The 15,273-nt window shown below is 43.6% G+C and overlaps 1 protein-coding gene across 1 annotated transcript in view; it reads right to left on the minus strand.

The window, feature by feature from the left end:
* The window catches only part of CDH1 (cadherin 1), a 34,763-nt gene that overhangs the window by 11,900 nt on the left and 7,590 nt on the right, over nt 1-15,273 (minus strand). The window lies entirely within an intron of this gene.

A 15,273-nucleotide genomic window follows, 5' to 3' on the forward strand; every position in this document is an offset into this window, starting at 1 on the left:
AAGATGCTGCAGCCAGGGGGCGCTCACACTCCAAACATATGGGCAGAGGAAGCACCTTTTCCAACACAAACAAGGTAAGTTTCCACAATCTTTCGCCACTCCCAGGGTGCGGATTCATCAACTGTGCACGCAGCTAGTAAGTGTTTCAGCCGCTCCAGTTTGGAAATGGTTCACTTTGGGAGAATGGTGAGAAACAGGCTAGCGGCTGAAGGGCTTGGTTGTGTGGCAGGTAGGGAGAGACACAGTTTGGGGCTACCCCTTTCTGCTTACTTAGTGTTAACGCAAATGTTGCAGATGATAGAAGCAAAAGTTATTGAAGCCCATGCAAGGCTTGTAGGAGTTTTGTTTCTCTCCCTCAGCTCTCCTGGTCTTAACTTGACTACAATGGTACATCGGGTTACATATGCTTCAGGTTACAGACGCTTCAGGTTACAGAGTCCGCTAACCCAGAAATAGTACCTCAGGTTAAGAACTTTGCTTCAAGATGAGAACAGAAATCGCATGGCGGCGGCGCAGCAGCAGCAGCGGGAGGCCCCATTAGCTAAAGTGCTGCTTCAGGTTAAGAACAGTTTCAGGTTAAGAACGGACCTCTGGAACAAATTAAGTATGTAACCAGAGGTACCACTGTACTAAGATTCTGCAAGAGCGCAATGCCCACAAGATGAGGATTATCAGGCCTTCAGGCTTTGATTTCTTTTCCCTTCCGTTAGTGACCACAAACAAATCCCCCAACAACAACACCCAGCCTGGAAAAAATACACATCCAGCCTGCAAGAGAGCAACGTCCTTGGACATTTTATTTTATAACATTAACCGATCCTGATTGTTTCACTATTTCTATGTAAACAGCTTTGGGAGGGGCACTATGTAAATACCTTAAAGTAAATCAAGCAATTCCTTTGGAAGGCATTTCAGCCCTTGCTCTTTGTTGCTACACAGCAGTCCCCCAATCCACCTGTATATACAGGGCAGCATCAGAACAGAAAGTGGGTTTTTTTGGTACACCGGCCTTAGATGCATGGACAAGACGGGAACAACAGTACAAACCTATGGATGTTTGCTCAATAGTAAGCCCCACAAATATTTAGTTTGCTAGCATCATAGCACAGAGAAAGAAGAGGAGGAAAAGAAGGGTAAAGTGCAAGGCACAGGGTTAATTAAGCATACTCAGACTCCTGAGAGGTAAGCAAAGCTCTGCAGACCAAGGGAGCAGAACATGACCCAAGACAGTGAGTCAATTATCCAGCACAAACGCCAGAGCATCCTCATGGGTCCCAGGTCACTAATGGGCTTAGAAGCAGCTTTTCTTCTACAGGCAGGGCCTTGAACTGATTTCCACACAAGTTGTTTTCAGAGACTTTCCTGTAAGCAGAGCAGGGCAACTGTAGGGCCTTCAGTGTTTCTCCAGTACTGTATCATTTTCAGCCCTTTAAGCTCCAGAAATAACCTCCCACCCCACGGCCTGTTGTTCTCCTCCGCCTGGTCAGAACAGGAGAAGCAGGTAAGGATTCTTTTGCAGCTGTCCCAGCAACCCATAATCCAAGCAGATGCTGCCAGAAGATAATGCAAGGAATGAAGCAGAGGGCTTGCTCACAATATCTGGCATTCAAAGGTATACTGCTGCGAGATATGGAGGCTGGGCTACTGGGTATGCTACTACAACATAAGGTTATCTGCCATGAAGATGCAAAGGAGTCATTGAGATGGATGCTGAACCCCATTCACCCCAGAAAGTCACTGGTGTTTGATTGCTGGAGTTGGGCAGCTGCAGTGGCATCTCTCACTAATATGAACATGGACAACGGTAATAGCAGAGGCCAAAATTGCAGAGGAATGCACTAATGCAGAAGGTGGTGGGAAGGGCCAGGCAGAAGAATACTGGCCATAGTCAGAATCCAGAGAAAGGCCTGGCCAAACTCCAGGAGCCGCTGCAGGCTCTGTGCCCTCCTCCAAAGCAGAGGCTGGGCAATCCTGCAAAAGCTCACTGCTGGATAGGTCTTTCAGGGTGACCTTTCCGGGTCAAATCCTTCTCTTCCAGACCGCTTTCCCCAAGCCACACACCCCACTGGCCTTGGTTCTCTGCATTGCAGGGAGTTGGCCTAGATGACCCTTTGGGTCTTTTCCAACTTTTTTTTTTAATTGGGTTTTATAAGCAAGAATAATGTTATACAAACAAGTACAGTATACCAAGTTTTTTCATGTCATTTGCATATCACAAAAACAGCATAATGTGGAAAAATATCTACAACATACATTTCATTACTAATGGTCAATGTATAAGTTCTTGGTTCATGAATTGGTTCAAACAATTAGGAAGAAGAAAGAAAAATGGGATCGGGGGATAGGGGAATGGTGAGTCGAGTAGGGTGGTTATGCTTCTATTATTCTACTTAGTGTGGAGGGAGTTGTGTCAGCGTTACTTGTATGGGCTCTCTTATTAATCACTTGTTGTATTTCCTTGGTGGTGAGAGAGGCTGGGGGTGGCTTAGGGTGTCGGTTGTCTTTGGTTGGCTGTAGTGAGAATTGTTTTTGTGTGTGAGGGGTGTGAGTATGCATTTTTGTTTTTTTTTATAATATTTTTTATTACGTTTCTTTCCAAATTTTATACATTACAAACAAGGAGTTTACAAGAAACCATTTTTTTTTTTTTTTTAACAAAAATCCCAAATTGAACTTCCCCACCCCTTCCGATTCTGCGTTCTTTATATTAACAATGTCAGCAATTTGTTACCTTATGTCATACCTTATTGTAACTTTTACATGTTATGTATCTATATTCAATATATTATGTCAGAATTTTTATACCTTTAAAATAAACATAACATGTTCAATTTCATATTATCTCCTTTTCTCTTTTATCACTTAGTTTACTATTTACTTAATCATAATTGCTAAAGCGTATCATTTTCAAATCATGCACCGCCTTAAGATTCATACAGTTTGTAATACTTTTGCAAGTAGTCTTTAAACTTTTTCCAGTCCACCTCAATTGTTTCTACATCCAAATCTCGGATTCTGCCGGTGAGTTCAGCTATCTCCATGTAGTCCATCAACTGCGTCTGCCATTCCTCCAGCGTGGGTAAATCTTGTGTCTTCCAGTTCTTTGCGATGAGTATTCTTGCTGCTGTACTAGCATACATAAACAAAGTTCTGTCCTTCTTTAACACTTTCTGGTCTACCATGCCCAGCAGGAAGGCCTCTGGTTTCTTGGGAAAGGTATACCTAAATACCTTTTTCAACTCATTGTAAATCATTTCCCAGAAAGCCTTAACCTTTGGGCATGTCCACCAGAGGTGAAAGAAAGTCCCCTCTGCTTCCTTACACTTCCAACATTTATTTTCAGACAGGTGATGTATCTTAGCTAACTTGACTGGGGTCATGTACCACCGGTATATCATTTTCATAATGTTTTCCTTCAAGGCCGTACTGGCCGTAAATTTCATTCCGGTGTTCCATAACCTTTCCCAGTCTTCAAACATAATGTTGTGTCCAACATCCTGTGCCCATTTAATCATAGCAGATTTAACTGTCTCATCCTGTAAATTCCACATAAGCAGCAAGTTATACATTCTAGATAACAGCTTTGTCTTTGGTTCTAACAATTCTGTCTCTAGTTTCGACTTTTCCACCTGGAAACCAACTTTTTTGTCCATTTTGAAAACCTCTTGAATTTGAGCATAATGTAGCCAGTCTCGCACCTTATTTTTTAGTTTGTCCTGGCTCTGCAACTTCCAATTGTCTCCAATTTTTTCAGTCAATTCCCAATATTTCGGCCAATAGGCCTCCATATTGGGTCTTTTTCGGGCCTTGGCCTCCACTGGTGATAGCCACCTCGGAGTTTTACTCTCTAGTAAGTCTTTATATTTCATCCAGACTGCAAAAATTGCTTTTCTGACAATGTGGCTTTTAAACAATTTATGTGCTTTAACCTTGTCGTACCATAGGTATGCGTGCCATCCAAAAGCATTATTAAAACCTTCCAGATCTAGGACATCGGTGTTTTCCAACAAAAACCAATCTTTCAGCCAGCAGAAGGCTGCAGCTTCATAATACAACCTCAAGTCCGGCAGGGCAAACCCCCCTCTTTCTTTCGAATCTGTTAATATTTTAAACTTTATTCGGGGCTTTTTGCCCTGCCAGATAAATCTAGATATATCCTTCTGCCATTTTCCAAAGCAATCCACTCTGTCCACGATCTGTAAGGTTTGAAACAAAAATAACATTTTCGGCAACACATTCATTTTTATAGCTGCAATTCTTCCCAACAAGGAAAGTTTCAATCTTGACCAAATTTCTAAATCCTTTTTAACTTCCAACCAACATTTCTCATAATTATCCTTAAATAAATTCAAATTCTTGGAGGACAAATAGATCCCAAGGTATTTCACTTTTTTAACCACATTCAGTTCTGTTTCTCTCTGAAACCCCTCTGTTTCTGTAATTGTTAAATTTTTGGTCAGAACCTTAGTTTTTTGTTTATTCAACCTAAATCCCGCCACCCGACCAAATTCAGATATAAGTTCGAGAACTCTTTTTGTACTGGATTCTGGCTCCTGCAGTGTCAAAACTAGGTCATCTGCAAAAGCTTTCAGTTTATATTGTTTCACTCCGACCTCTATCCCTTGTACCAACCGGTCCTCTCTGATCATATTCAATAGCACCTCCAGGACTGAAATAAATAACAGAGGGGATAGAGGGCACCCTTGTCGTGTCCCTTTTTCAATTTTAAATTCCTCCGTCACCACATTGTTCACTATTAATTTAGCTTTTTGTTCTGAATAGATTGCATATAATCCATTCTCAAACCCCCGTCCCACTCCCATCCCCTCCAAGTTCTTCTTCATAAACATCCAAGATATATTGTCAAATGCTTTCTCCGCATCAATAAAGATTAACACCGCCCTTGTGTTCCTGTTAGTCTGCAAAAGTTCTAAAATGTCAATGATGTTTCTAGTGTTCTCATATAAATGTCTACCAGGGAGAAAGCCAGCTTGGTCTTTATGAATTACTTCATTTAAGACTTTTTTAAGTCTATTTGCCAAAATGTCTGCAAATATTTTGTAATCCACATTTAGGAGTGAGATGGGACGGTAGTTTTTAAGCTGAGTCTTTTCAGATTCTGACTTAGGTATCAATGTGATGAAGGCTTCTTTCCACGTTTCTGGTGCCCTCTTCCCATCCATAATCTGGTTACATACCTCCAACAAAGGTTGTATCAAATAGTCCTTCAGAACCTTGTAATATTTGGAGGTAAGTCCATCCGGGCCTGGAGATTTGCCTAGTTGCATATTCTGAATGGCACCTTCAATTTCCTGTGTGGTTATTATAGAGTTCAAGATTGATCTTTTATCTTGAGTTATTTTTGATAGTCCATTTATCTTTAAAAATTGATCTATCTCTGATTCTTTCTGGGGCCCCTGTGCATACAGTTCTTTGAAGTATCTGTGGAAGCACCTCCTAATTTCTTCTGGTTTCTGTACGGTCCTTCCATCAATCTCTAGATTTGTTATCGTGTTTAGCTTTTGTCTTTTTTTCAGCTGCCAAGCTAGCAGCTTTCCACATTTATTTGCTGATTCAAAAGATCTTTGCTTCATCTGTTTTATTTTCCATTCAATCTCCTGATTGATCAATTTTGAGTATTCTGCTTGGTGGAATTTAATTTCTCTCAGCACCTCCTTGGACTTTGGTTTGGTTCTCAGTTTTTTTTCTCCTTGGTGTATTTTCTCCAATATTTTGTCCTTCTTTCCGTTCCAGAGTTTTTTCTTGATTGAATTCTGTTGTATCAGAAACCCTCTCATAACAGCTTTACTTGCGTCCCAGATCGTTCTTTTTTCAACTGTAGTATTCAGATTTATCTCAAAATAGTCCTTTAATGTTTTTTGGGCCTTTTTCACAATCTCTTGATCTCTTAGTAGTGTGTCATTCATTCTCCATCTGAAGGAACCGGGTTGAGTTAATCTAAGTTCTATTTTCAAGGCGTTGTGGTCGGAGCATGTTTTTGGGCAGATTTCCACCTTTTTAGTCTTGGGTGCCAGCCCCCTGGAGGTCCAGATTTGGTCGATCCTTGACCAAGACAGGTGGGCCTCAGAGAAAAAAGTTCCTTCTTTACCTAGGGGGTTCTTTGTCCTCCATATGTCGATCAAATCCAGATTGTCAGTCAGTTCGAAAAAAGTTTTGGGCAGTCTGCCATCAGATGTTAAGTTTTGGTTGTAAGACTTATCCATATGTGTAGACACCACTCCATTCATATCTCCCATCATTATGATGTTAGCATAGTCCAGATAGTCCAGCAACGTCTCATGCAGCTTCTTGAAAAATTCTGATTTCCCGTCATTTGGGGCATAAATTCCTAATATCAATATTTTTTCTCCTTGGGTTTGAATTTCAATTGCCAAAATTCTTCCTTGTTCATCCTTAAATAGAAATTTGGGTATCAGGCTCTCCTTAGCATAGATCACCACTCCTCTTTTCTTTACTTTGTCAGACGAAATAAATTCTTGGCCTAATCTTTTATTTACCAAAACCTTCCTGTGGAGCCTGGTCACATGGGTTTCTTGTAGGCAAATAATGTCCAATTGTTCTTTCTTCAATATGTGAAATAACCTCCTTCTTTTCTCCGGGGAATTTCCGCCATTTATATTCCAACTGAGTAGCCGCAGAGACATCCTGAACTATTCTGCTACACCTAGAGCGGTGTATCTTCTTTCTCCTCTGGTTCCGAAGGTGCAGGTATTGCTCCACCTGGGTTGGGTATAGGCCAATTAGCTGCTGCTTCTTTTTGGAGGTCTTCTCCGTGGTCGTGCTGGAACTTTTGTAAGTCCTCTGGTGATCTTATTTTAACCTTCTTCTGTTTGTAAGTGAATGATAGCCCTTGTGGGAACTCCCACCTATAAGGAATTGTGTTGAGTCTCAGTAACTTAGCCAAATCTGAGTAGGTGGCTCTCAAGTCCAATAACTGTTTAGGAATATCTCGATAAATTTCCACCCTTTTCTCTTGTATCACAATTGAGTTTTTGAAGTGTAGGCCTAGTATTTTGTCTCTCTCCTCCCTTGATCTCAAAGCTATTAAGCAGTCTCTGGATCTATCTTTTCTTACTAATCTTCCCAACCGAAAAGCCGATACAATTTTAAAATCAATTTCTTCTTTTAAGTCCCAGAACTTTGTAAACTCTGTTGTCAAAAGTCCTTTCAAATCTTCTTGTTCAATTTCTGGGACTGCCCTTAGTCTAAGGTTGGTCTCGCGATTTTTCAATTCCACCAACGAGAGATAGGTTTGTTGGTCCCCTATCTGTTTATGAAGAGGCTTGACTTCCGCTTTAACTTCCTCGACTTCTTTTTTAGCTGATGTTGCAATTTGAACGGCTTCCCCTGCCAGTTTACGATTCTCTTCTGTTGCTCCTTGCAATTTTTCAATTGCTTGAGTATGTTGGGAAACCTGATCTGTCAATTTCTGAATCGAGGATGTTGCTTGGTCAATTTTTGTTGATTGGTTATCAATTTTTTGATTTATTGCTGACAGTTGTTCCAAAACTTGTTTCAGTACTGCCTCAGCTCCTCCTGCTGCCATATCTTCCTCTTCAGATTTTTCAGGCTTTTCGGTTTCTACTTTTTGTGTCGCAAGCACAGCTGGAACTGATAATCTACGTCCCTGAGTTAAAGTTGTTTGCAAAAGCTGTGCTTGCTTTTTTGCTTTCTCTTTCTCCTTAGCTTCCTTAGCTTTGGCTGCTCTTGTCTTTCCTGTGCCACTCATCAGTCAACGTTCAAGGTCAAGTGTTGTAATCCCATGGGAAAGGCAAGTCCAGAATTAAAAACAGTCTATTGAGAGAAGGTAAACAAAAAAAACTTTCCCAGGCCTCTGTATTCCCAATGTCCTCTAGGGGGAGTGCCACCAAAGTTTTAGTAAGAAGAAGGTAACTTTCCACAATTAAAGTCTCTTTGTTCCAACTTTAAAAACAATTTTAAAAGCAAATTAGTTCCAGCACGCTAAAAAAAAAAAGTCCTGCAGAGCCCTTTTCAACATATAACAAAGTTCCAGCAAGGTGCCTGCAATTGTATCCACTTCAGCTAGATGAGCTCAAAAGTTACAAAAGTATCTGGAAGCTTGCAACAGTTCCGCAGTTTAAACAACTTTACCCGGCCACCCGGGAATTTGGGGTTAGAGTCTTCCCTTGCCCTTGGGGTGTCCGCTCCAGGTCAATTTTATGCTGTATTTATTCTTTAAAAGTGAAATTCAAATGTGCACGAAAGTCCCGATTTAAAGCTTCAAAGCTTCCCTGTTCACAGCGCTTTCCGCTCTTTAGACCGTCTGCTTTGATCTTGAAAGCAGTGTCGGAAGACGGACTTCCTCTTTCTCGTCTCCCGTTTTTAGCCAAATTTTCCGATTTAATTTGTAAAGTCTTAGGTCCTTACTCACGGGTTTGATGTTTCAGCCCGATGTTTCTTGGAAGAAAGGTCAGCGCTCATCCGTGACAGCCGCGCGGCTTCGCCTCCGCAGAAAGAGCGATGAACCCACAGCACCGCTCCCCCTCCTTCACTCCGGAGCCCCTTACGGGGTTCCTTTTGTGATTTCGGGGTCGCTCCAGGTGCCCGCCGGGTCCCACGGCCACGGACTCACTCTGCCCGTGGTTTATCTTGATGGGTTGCCGCTGCGCCGTCGCGAGCAACCCTTTTCTGCGGTGCCCCTCTTCAGAGCTCGAAGAGGTCCGCCATCACGGTTTTGCGCCGCCTCCGGAAGTCCGTGAGTATGCATTTTTGAATCAGGTCTTTTTCAACTCTACAATTGCATGTTTTTACAATTCACGGAGCTTCCCTTAAGTGTCTTTCCCTGGCTGGAATATGTCCTTGAACTCTTGACAATGCCTCTTGCTTGTCTGGGGGTGGGCGAGTGATGTAGGAAGCAGCCATCTGTGTATTTGTTTCTCTACCTATTTTTGCCCTTGGCCCCACCCACCAATGGGCATGTGGCCCCTGGAAAGTTTTTCAGAGGGGAAAGTGGCCCTTGAGCTGAAAAACATCTCCCACTGTTGGCCTAGAGACAGTACTAAAAGCAGTGATATCGTGCACTTAATGGAAGGGGCACTGCTTCTTGTGAACTGCGCTGAGATCTTCGCATGAAAGTTGGTATATCAATTTTAAGAAGAAGATGAAGATGAAGAAACAAACATGGGATAACAGGGAGGAAGCTCACACAGCTGGCTGTTCTGATTTACACATGTACACAAGACACAAACTGACTCAATCTGCAATCTTTCAAGGGGGAGGCAGGGAAGCTACACTTTTGGAACAGAAAAACAGAACCACCCACCAGAAGTGAAAACTATTGCGGGATGTTGTGCAATAACCTGGAACAGCTGCACCCTCTGCATGCCCCAAAAAGGAGTTGGGGTTTTTCAGCTGCAGAGGCCATATGCCCTAAACACCAGTGCCTCCTTAAAGCAGCCCAGCTAGAACAGCTGTAGGATGCTGGACCTGAGATGAGTTGTAGTCCAACAACCTATGAAGGGTACCTGGCAACTTTAGCCAAGGATTCCATAGATGCTTTTTTACTACACACTAGCAGGGGCTGAGGAGAGCTACAGTCCAAAACATCCGGAGGGCACCAGGTTGACCAAAGCTGCTTTAAGGAAATGAAAGCAAATGGAGGAAGAAGGTTGAGAAACCACAGCATTAACGGCTTGATGTAAAATAAAATTTCCCATTGCAAGAATCTGAAGTTGTTTCCAGCATCAAATATGCACGATTAAGGATGAAAAACAAACATCCACTAATTAACTAGAAAGTAGCAATGACCACCCTGCAAAGCTGCAAGAGCCATTACAAGGAGCTGTTGCCAGTTCAGCACCATCACTCTCTTTATTAGCTGGGCAGCCCTTGCAGGTGAGGCTGGCAGGGCTGACCTGCTCTCCCATCTCCCAAAGAACCACTCAAGTTCCACAGATCCAGAAGCTGTGGACTAAAACCGCCTCTGCCCACATCCATGAAAGGAGGAAGCGATCAGAGTTTAGTATGCAGAGTACTACCAGGAACTGAACTGTGGACAAAGTCTACCACAGTCACAACTGGCAAGCAGGAAGCTCGTGCCACATTTGACTGTGGGCTAAGCAAAGAGGCTGCAGAGGGCCCCGCAGATGCAGGCATAGTACCCTACAAAGGTATGCAAGCGAGAGCTGCAATGGGCTGTCAGCAAGGCTCCACTTGCAGCTCAAGCTCCCTTCACTTTGCTACAGCCATGACATCCCAAATCTTGATTGCAACCACCAGAATTGGTTGGTGCCCTGGTTTTACTGGTGGAGGGAGGTGATGGGTAGCATCTGGGATTTTTTTCCCTCCGGCACCAAGACACTCAAGGGCAACTTTCCCAAAACTTTGGTACCCTCCAGATGTTTTGGACTACATCTTCCATCAGCCCCAGCCAGCACTGCTGATATCCACCATCCCAGACAGAGAAAGTTCTGCTACCTGTGAAGTTGCAAACTGGACTTGGGAACATCCTTTGCTATGCAAAGCAGGTGCATCATCATCATCATCATCACCATATTATTATTTATATACCACCCATCTCTCTGGCTTCCCTAGCCACTCTGGGCAGCTCCCAACAAAATATAAGAAACTCAATAACCATTGAAAACTTCCCTGGGCCCACAGCCAGGCCTATTTGGGAGTGCTGCTGCTGGGGATGATGATGGTTCTTTCCTTTCTTCTTGGAGACAGCTTCCGAAAGAACATCTCCCTTCAGCATGTTAACCCTTTTCTAGATCATATGTATTACAAGGATACTTTGGGCACCCTGGGGAGAGCTGTTCTGCCCCAGTTCCTATTAAAGGAATGGGGGCTTGTGGAAGGACAAAGTGGATTGTGCCAGTTGTAGATTTTTCCAGGGGGAATCTCAGTCATGCGACTTGTTTTGTGCGTGTGTGTGTGCATGCTTGTGTGTTTGTGTTCTCTCCCTCTGCCCCACTCAGCCTCTGGGAAGCTTCTCCTTGCTGGCACTTTTCCTTTCTTTTTTCTACAAAATGCATTTCTATTACAAAGGTGTGGCTGTTTTGAGGGACACCTGAACACTCCTTTCTCAGTGCTGCCAGCACCCCAGCAGCTTCCCGGTTGGAAAAAGATTGCTGCCCCTGGAGGCACTCAGGACCAAGAACCCTCCCTTTGCATGCAAACTTGGCTCCAGCGCTAAGCCTGGGTGCTAGGCAATGAGATAGAAGACATATGTGATGGATGGCATATTCAGCATCAGCTTTGAATGGACTCCACTTTGCTCAGAGGAAGAGAGCAGCGCTAAGCCGGTTCCTCCAGCTGCCCTACTTCTGAAGCAGAGCACATTCCTACTGAGCCATGCCTAGGCAGGATCCGGCTGGCCCTGAATCAGAGGCTGTCACACTCCCCACCCAGTGGCTCCAAGGACGCACTACGAATAGTCTGCATTTGCTAGAGAGCGTTAAAAGCAACACCAGAATCCCAGCACAGAATCTCTCCCCATATTTATTGGAACATCCAGGCAGAGAAAAGAAGAAAGTAGGGGAGTTGTCATAGCTCAGTGGGAGCGTTGCAGGTGGGAAATTCCAAGTTCAATCCCTGCCTGGCAGCATTGCCAGGTTCAAGGCACAATAGGGCGGGCAGGTGATGGGAGAGAGCCTCCTCTGCTAGAAACCCCAGTCAGAGGAGACAGTGCTGGGATGGACCAACAATTGGACCTGAAATAAGGCAGCTTCCTCTAAAAAGGTGGGGGGGGTGAGAAGGGCTGCTGTTCACTGACAGAGCACCTCATGCAGAAGCTCCCGTGTTATCTCCATTCAGAAGTACGTGAACCAGCACATGAGAGGTTCCAAAATGCATGTAAACCCCTCTGCAAAACTGAGCCAGTTTCAAAGCTTTCCCTCGAACTCTGTGCCCCAAGATCAGACCATACACTGGCCTACACTAAGCTGCACAGCAAAGCCTGCATGAAACAACATGAAATCATTGTCTGGCGCATCTGCAAAGAATCCAGAAGCATGTTTTTAATTAACAAAATGTATGGTCTTAACTGAATTTATCTATGTGTGTAGAATATGGTGGATCTTAATCATGATTCTCATATTCTCATGAATATTTTTAACAAGTATCACACGTCAATTGGTAATCTGCCGACCGAGGGCACCTGCAAATATGGCTATGTTTTAATAGGGATTGCTTGATTGTGTAGTTTGATTCTGGGTGCTTATATTTTACTGCATGCATAATGGTTTTTATACTTGTAAGTGGTTTACAAGCCAATTTTGGCATTAAGTAGAGTATTATTAAATAAATAAATGAAATAATGTTCTACTAATATGTGCCCTTCAGGGTTTGCTGGAGAAAAATTTTATTATTATTTACTAGATTTGTATATTGCCCTGTACTTGTAGATCTTAGGGCGGTTCACAGCATAAAAATACAATATAAAAGCACGGGCATTTGCCTTCTTTAAAATGAATAGGGTTTTGTTTGTTTTTTTGCATTTCTATCCCAACTTTTTCTCCAAGAAGCCTGAGGTGGTGTACATGGTTCACCCCTCATTTAATCCCCACAACAACCCTGTGAGGTAGGTTTGGCTGAAAGGCAGCGACTGGGCCCAAGGTCACCCAGGGAGCTTCATGGCCAAGTGTTGATTTGAAACCTGGTTTGTATCATGATGTAGCAGTGAACAAATTCAAAACCAGATCTATAAGGATTTAGTAACTACAAAAAATAAAACCAATTATGAAATCACTACCTAAAAGGTTTTTTAAAAAAATTAAATTAGAATATTTTTACAGATATATACATCTCTCTTGCAAAATATGTCGGGCTGTTTCCAGTGTTAGTTCTATGCTGAGTTGACCCGTTCAAATTAATGGACATGACTAACTTAGGTTCCTTAATTTCAATAGGTCTACTCTGAATTTCATAATTCTGAAATCCAGAAAGGCAAAAGTTGTGAAAGAAAAGCATCTGGGCATCAAAACACGACAGCATTATTTCCTCCTCAAAAGGGAGCAGTTTGGAAATAATTACACTGCAGAAAGAAAAAGAAGCCTATGGTATCTTCATGACACCAGCTTCCATTTAGGACGGAACCCCTTAAGTGCTTAATGGAAGGAGAGCGTCCCTGTTTTCCTAAAGAACTGAAGTGGACACCACAGTAGCAGCACAACACACAGGTCTAACTAGGACTGGGCACCTCAGGATGTTTATGCCTCAAGCAGCTGCCCCACAACATCCAAGGGAGGCTACTCTATTATGACCCTTGGCAAGATGGCGTGTGTGTGCACCATTGCTCCCCCTTCTCTCAGCATCCTCCAGACTGAATTTCTCTGCTGTGAATGATGGATTTGCAAGAACAGCTGGCCTGGCCTTGAATCTCAGTCCATTTTCTCAAAACAAAGTCTGGAGACTCAGTGTGGATATTTTGGCGGGGTGGAGGGGTGGGGAGAGAGAGAAAAGGGAGCAGCCATGGCATACATTATCAGGGCCAAAGTTCCCATACCTCTGCCCCACGCATGAAATAAAGACCTTATCTTCGGTTCATTGAGGGCTAAAATGACTCACTCTTCTTTGAAAAAACAAACTTGCTTCTTGGGCCTTCTGCTGCTCTGCTCAGGAAAAGAGAATGAGGCATTCACCGAGTTTTAATTCCTCTGGTATGGAAAGAGAAAGCCCCAGCAAATAATAGACAGCAAGAAAGCAGACCCATGCCCCTGGTTGTGGCTTGTTATCAGCTTCAAAGAACACCCACACCCGAAAGCATTAGCTGTGGCTCCTGACTGTAAATGCCTGAGAAACCAAGAATTCTTTCACACAGCACCGAATATGGGTAGCACCACCCTGGAGAATCCCACTCCCTGAGGAGAGTCATCTCCCCATGTCCCCAGTCCAGGATGGGGCACCAGAAGACGACAGGACCAAAACAAGACTTCACTTCCCTATGCACAGAATCAACAGTTTCCAATATTATTTATTCATTTATCCAATGCCTTTCTATCTCACCTTTCTCCCAAACTGGGATTCAAGGTGGTTTACAACATATTTAAAATGTCCTCGTAATGTACAAAGTAATAAAAACGAGTCAAAGTAATGAAACTGAGCTAAAAACAATCATTAAAATACTGTACAATAAAGCACATTTAGAACCAGCACTAAAATACCAGTCATTCCGATAGCAGCGCAGTGGTCAACATCACCTGCACCTAGTTTCTATAGGCCTGTCTGAATAGGAAGGTCCTAAGCGTTGTGGTCTAAACCACTGAGCCTAGGGCTTGCCAATCAGAAGGTTAGCGGTTTGAATCCCCGTGACAGGGTGAGCTCCCGTTGTTCGGTCCCAGCCCCTGCCCACTTAGCAGTTTGAAAGCATGTCAAGTGCAATTAGACAAATAGGTACCGCTTTGGCGGGAAGGTAAATGGTGTTTCCATGCGCTGCTCTGGTTCACCAGAAGTGGCTTAATCGTGCTGGCCACATGACCCGGAAGCTGTCTGCGGACAAACGCCGGCTCCCTCGGCCAGTAAAGCAAGATGAGAGCCGCAACCCCAGAGTCATCCGCAACTGGACTTAATGGTCAGGGGTCCCTTTACCTTTAAGCTGCTGGCAGAAAGATAACAAGGGAGCAACTCTATCCTCTCTTGGGAGGAAATTCTACTATATCAGAGCAGCTACAGAAAAGACTCTCATGTCACCACTAACCATGTTTCCAATGTTGATGGGAGCCAGAGAACGTGCTCATCTGAGGAACTCGGCACCCAGGCAGGTGTAGAAAAGGAGAAGTGATCTTTCAAGTAACCCAGGCCCAAGCTATAGAGGGCTTTATATGTCATAACCAGCATCTTGAATTGTGCCCAGGGGGAAACATGCTTCCTGTATCCAGCCCCAGTCAGCAGACTGACTGTAGCATTCTGGACCAGTTGAAGCTTCTGGACCAGTTGAAGCATCACTGTGGCCAGATCTGACATCTCAAGAAACAGACATAGTTGGTGCATGAGCCATAATTGTACAAATGCACTCCTGGCAACTGCTGAAAGCTGGATAACAGGTTCAGGGCAGAATACAGGAGTGCACCCAAATTGCAATGCTGAGTCCACAAGGGGAGCTGAAGCCCTACTCCCTGATCAATCTTCCAACTGACCAGGAGTACCTCTGTCTTAAATATCAACTTATTTACCCTTATCCAGTCTGTTACTGCCACCAGATACTGGTTTAGAACAAAGATAGCTTCCTTATAAGTTGGAGTTCTGCCCATCTCTGGAGCTCAAGCACTTAATACAACCAAATCCAATAAG

The sequence above is a fragment of the Podarcis raffonei genome, chromosome 8 (genome assembly GCF_027172205.1).
Source record: "Podarcis raffonei isolate rPodRaf1 chromosome 8, rPodRaf1.pri, whole genome shotgun sequence".
In the NCBI taxonomy this organism is placed as follows: Eukaryota; Metazoa; Chordata; class Lepidosauria; order Squamata; family Lacertidae; genus Podarcis; species Podarcis raffonei.